The sequence below is a fragment of the Fistularia commersonii genome, chromosome 9 (genome assembly GCF_037954325.1).
Source record: "Fistularia commersonii isolate RoL2024-O1a breed Wild chromosome 9, RoL_Fcom_v1.0, whole genome shotgun sequence".
NCBI lineage: Eukaryota > Metazoa > Chordata > Actinopteri > Syngnathiformes > Fistulariidae > Fistularia > Fistularia commersonii.
Genome location: NC_141292.1, coordinates 15888423 through 15894544, shown reverse-complemented (window position 1 = coordinate 15894544; position 6122 = coordinate 15888423).

Here is a 6122-nt window from a genome sequence, read left to right as displayed (position 1 = left end):
GTGTGTGTTTGGGAGATTAGCCCGCTGGAAGCCCCGCCCCCTCGCGACCTCTTGTCCAATCACCTGTGTTGCCTGTGTGTCGTCACGCCAGCTGGCCGGTGACATTCAGGCGTCTACGTCATCACTCGGTAAATCGCCATCAAAATTTGTTTGACTTTAAAAAATTGTTTTTTAAATAGAAACATTATTTGTAAATAACAAAATTGCAACAATTATATACATTTTTTTTATTTTTATTTAATTTTTATTTTATTTTTTATCCCTCTGGGTGTTGTTGTCAGGGGTCACCACAGCCAATCACCTGCCTCTCTGGAACCTCCTCTAGAAGTCCAACCTTTGCATCCTTCTTCTCAGGTCTTCACTATTCCTCCTGTGTCCATGTCCAAACCATAAAAGACTGAATTATCTCCAAAACACGTCCCTCTGATGGACTCCTTCCTGATCCCATCCATCCTCCCCTCGCCTAAAGACAACCTAAACATCTTCACCTCTGCTATCCCTTCCAAACAGCTTGCACACGATTCTTCGCCTCAAATTCACTCCCTGTAACTTCACGGTCCTCCTTAGGTTCCTCTCATTCACACACATGTATTCTGTCTTGCTGTAGCTAACCTTCATTCCTCTTGTTTCTAGAGCATACCTCCACCTCTGTATTTCCCCCGCTTGCTCTTGCGACATTGGCAAACCTCACGATCCACGGACTTTCCTGTCTAACCTCATCTTTCAGCCTGTCCATCACCATCGCTGGTGAGAAGGGGCTCAAAGCTGATCCCTGATGTCGTCCCACTTCCACCTTGGACTCCTCTGTCACACCACACCGTCTCACAACAAGCATACATGTCCTGCACCAGTCTCTGCCACTCCAGACTTCCTCGGTACCACACGTCATCCCTTTACAGCCGGTCGTATACTTTTTCAAGAAACAAAGACACAATGCAGCTCCCTCTGGCCTTCTCTGTACTTCTCTACCAGCATTCTCAAAGCAAATACTGCATCTGCGGTACTCTTTGTAGGCATGCTCACAAATACTGACTTCTGCTCTCAGTCTAGTTTCCGCAACTCTTTCCCATGACTTCATTGTATGGCTCATACCTCCGTAGGAATAACAACTCCAAGAACTATTTTGTCCTCTTGTCGCTCTTCTGGCACCTGTTGCTGCACTTCCTCATTCCACCACCAAGTCGCCTTGTTTATTTCCTTGCAGACGACACACCAAGTACTCTTCTACCCGTCTCCCTGATAACACTAGCTGTTGTTGTCCAATCACCTGGAAGCTCTCCTTGACCATCCAGAGCCTTTCTCAACTCCTCCCTGAAAACCATACAACTCTCCTCCCTTTTCAGCTTCCACTACTTTGTCCTCTGCTCTGCCTTTGTCCTCTTGATCTTCCTTCTCACCTGCTTCAGATAACATCGTCTAGACATCTAGTCCAGATTGACTCAAGCTATGTGCTCCTACCGCCGCTCTCATAAGTTACACTATGTTCCTGCCTCTTTTGGAATAAAAAAATATTCACTACAGCCATTTCCATCCTTTTTGCAAAATCTACCACCATTTGTCCCTCTGCGCCCCTTTCCTGGATTCCAAACCCGCCCATCACTTCTTCATCCCCTTTATTTCCTGCACCAACATGTCCACTGAAGTTTGCTTTCAGCACTCTCTAGCTTGTAACTCATAATTCTATCTGACACGCTTTTCATCTCTAGAACATTCCTAGCAAATTCTTGTCAAACTCTTCCTGTCTGGCATCTGGACTTGTATTTCTTCACTTGAGGACATTTCAGTCCTCATTCCAGAGGCTTCCTCAGTTCTAAGAACCGTGGGGAGTTTACCAAAAGAGCTTATCTTGGGAAATGCCCTAAAAATGCAAGTGGCCACGTCAAGAAGAGTTCGACGAGAATTCACCATGACCTGGATGACGACGATACTCAGGCATTTCTAGCAAACTCCACCTTTAAGATAATTCCTACTCCATTTCTCGAGTTCATAGCATGTTAGTACAGCTTAAAACCTGTTGCGAAGCTACTAGCATTCCTATTTATATTTATATATACATACATCTAGCTAACTAGCTAGCTGGCTATGTAGCTAGATATATAGATGGATTGATAGCTCGCTAGATAGCTCGCTAGATAGCTAGCTAGATAGCTAGCTATATACATGTATATTTGTTTTGTGTCTGTATATGTATACATATTCATACACACACACACACACACACACACACACGTATGCACGCACTAATACACACCTGGATTAGAAACAATAAAAATCAATTTATTCGCAAAATATGACATTTGTTTTTATGACATCCTAGCAAACTCCTCCTTCCTGTTCTAGCTAGCTAGCTTTATTAGCAAAATATGATGTTTGTTTTGAGAGCTAGTTTATTATAGCCCACAAAATGTGGTAAAAAATGAACATTGTAAACTGTTAATGAATATATATTTTAATAATATTTGATATTCTATTATCTAATCCGCAAAGTGAAATGTGACACCGAATATTCGCCTCTTTCAGGATATAATTCAGTTAATTATTAAGATTTTTCATGCGTAGTTAAGCATTATGCAGGTTTATTAAGACAAATATTTGCACAGAAGTCGAAGTTAACTTTAACTATTTTCAATTAGAGTGAAAATCTGGGCCAACGGCTGATTGACAGACGGCACAACCGGCATGAGAGTTTTACTGATATTTTAAAAATAAACCGTTTTTATTCTTACGGCAAAGATAAAAATCATAGGTTTGTCCTGCTGTTGAAGAAAGAAGAAACTGCGGGTGATAAAATGTAAAAGGCTTTCAACGGACAGGCGATGTTTTTCCTTAAATAAACAAACACACAAGTTGTCTTTCATTAATTCGTTCATTGAATAAAAGCCGCGACGGCTAAAAATACCTAAATAAATCTATGCGTCCATATAAAGGCTGCACTGCCTATAAGCCGCAGATAAAACTGTTAAAGTCGTCTTCTTCGCCGTCGGAATTGAAAGGCTTCAGAATTTCACGCTCGTTTCATCGGTCCCATGTGACCGGGCTAAATGTTTTAGCGGTGCGAAGCTAGTTAGCACAAAAACATCCGAAAATTAGCCGCAGTCTTTATTTCCATTTGTGTTTAGACCGTTTACCAGTCTGGTTTCTCAAGCAAATTAAGAATTATATTTCTTACAAATGGCTTCTTTATTCACCTTCAACTCATTTTAAATGTATTTTCAAAGACCATTTGGTTTCTGTTGATTTAACTTGTTGAAATGACACTGTTGATTCGGTGTTTGTCGGTGGGTTCTCAGAAATACGCTATTTTTTTCCGTTTTCGAAGCCGAATGCTAACATTGCTAACTTCTATATAACTTCGATACGAGTTATGCTAAGCTAATCAGCCCAATACGTCGGGCTCGATCTACCAGTTGATCGCAAAGGTCGTACGGGTGGATGGCGAGGTATTTAAAAATAAACGTCCTCCCGATGATATGTGTCACTTAATGAACGTACAGGGCAGCTAGTCTGACCTTTTCTGGCGCATACAACGGCGCTAAGTGCTGCAAAACTCTAGTAAGCTAGCAAGCTAACTAGTAATCCTTCCGGTTTATTCCTTTTAAGGATGAGTGCAGGAGCCGGACCAAGTAAGAAACCAAAAACTCATCGCTTCCCAGTGGTGGACCGTCAGGGCCTGCAAGGCCTTCTCTGCTGGCCTAAAAAATTATCGGAATCACAAACGTTAATCAAAATTTGTCCATGAATACTTATTAGATAATTCTAACACTACACGGGTTATCCATCTGCGATGCACCTCTCTTTATACTGAATTTCTGCATAATGAGATGTTTTTATAGCCATAAACTAATTATTGGGGGGTGGATTGATTCGGAGCACTACTGAAGGCCTAGGTGTAAAATGCACGGCATTTCACGACCACCGCGGTACCCAAGAGAGGAAATGTGGAGCGGCGTTTTCGGACTGTTCGTAAAAACCACGACTTCCCTCCGAAAAGAAAGTGGAAGGGTAAAGGAGCTAAATTAGCAGTTGTCCACTAGCGTTTGGAAGTGTGCTTGAGGCCTGTTAGCGGCAGCCGCTATCCAGATCGGACACCCCTGGCTGAGTCGTCGTAGTAAAGTCATGATGCAGAGTTGTTTCTTGCAATATTTTGGTAGATCATTTGTACTCGCATGCTGGAAAACGGGTGCACAGGATCGTACCGATGGTTCTTCGGTATTGCTGAGGGAACATCTGGGTACCTGGTGTTCCTTAAAGGGAACACCCAACAACTACGCAACTCCCAAGGAAAACCATCCCGTTTATCCTGGACTCATTTCTGCGCCATCGTTGGGAACTTTAGGGCGCAAGAAGGTCGGCTTGGCGTCTACTTGTTCCTCCAAATGTCCAAAACCAAACGGGAGGTTCATTAGAGACCCTGAATAAGAGGGTGAACACGGTCGCCTGATGGGATTCTCTTTTTCTATCGACGAAAAGGAGCGAGTTCATCGAACGCCGCCGTTCGTGAGGATCCGCGTTCCTCCCGTGTCCTCGTTCCGTCTGGACTTCGATCGCTTCTCCGCATAAAAAGAACAAAAAAAAAAAAAAAAAAACGCAGTTGTAACATTCACCTTCGACCCCCGTCGTCGGTTGCGTAACGGCACTTCCTGTTGAACCTGCTCGCCTTCCCGCCGCCGCTCGTTCGGGTTCTCGTTGATCAGACCGACGTGTCGACCTTTGACCCCTTCCAGTCGCCGACCTCGATGACATCAGGATTTGAAATAAAACAAGCCGAGTCCACGTGTCGTCGGTCCGACGATCCGGGGAATTTAATGAAAAATCAAGAAACGGTCTAAAACCAGATCTCTAATTTTACAACAGACTTTATGAAAATAAGCCACATCTTTTAATGAGCATAAATATTCTCGATCTGACCTGCTACGATCAAATATAATACAGGAGAGCCTCGGCTTACGAATTAGCCGGATTACGAATTAATTCTTTGAACACAATCGATGCAAATCCCCTTGATCTGTTCTTAAATCGGCAAAAAAACACACCGTATTCATTTGATGGGTTTATTGGGGGCAAAAGTACAGAAAGGAATTGAAGATAACCTTAGTTGCCACTGTGTTTCTGGTGTTCTTTCTCTTACTGCCAGCAATTGTGCTCTAAAATCACTAAATCAGCAGGTGAGACCCTCGCTAACGCTATCTGCTAACGCTATCTGCTTATGCTATCTGCTAATGCTATATCCAGCAAGCTGGCTTTCATTCATCCAAACTAACGTTCACTTTTCCACTTCTTCTTAGACTTGAGATCTTAGCTATGTTAGCGTAGCCCCCCGTTAGCCACATGAGCTACCTTTAGCTCATCTTTGCCCTTCAAAAAGGTCGTAGTGCTCGGCGAGATCGGGAACGCGAACGCCGCTTTCACGTTTAGCGACTATTTCCTTCGGCTAACGTATCGAAAAAAAAGCATCGTGACAGGAGAGCACGAAGTCGAACGATGTAAACACCGCTAAGTAGCGCGCTGTTGCTACGCTACAACCTGGAAAGCCAGGGAGATGATCTGCGCTCGCGGCTCGAATCCAAATTTGAGCGAAAACTGTTCGTCGGCTGATAATTAGAAATATTTTTCCATTTGAAAGTGAAAATACAATTCGTCACGTTTAAGAATATACATAGGTGTAGTTGTTAGCGCTTCAGCGAGGAGGTCGCCGGTTGGATGGAGCCTCCAGGAGGAACCCAGAAGCAGAGCGGAATAAGCAGCATCGATAATAAATGAGCGGTAAATACTTTATTGATCCCCGGAGGAAAAACTCTTGGAGCACATTTACTTCCAACATGCACAAAGTCACACCATAGAAAAGTCCAGAGTAAAAGTACGACCGGATACTAAAAACAACTGGGGGGAGAAAGAATACAGTTGAGGTGTGTGTGTGTGTGTGTGTGTGTGTGTGTGTCCAAAATAACAAACATCAGCATTCAATGAGACCCTGTTTTTAACATCACATAGAATAAGCTTTATTTATTTCATGTTCCCTTTAACACCGTCTGTATATATATATATCTCTCTCTATATATATGTATATACACATTTTTCTCATTCCTACTTTTTATTTTCTGTTTTGCTTCTTTTCTTCATGT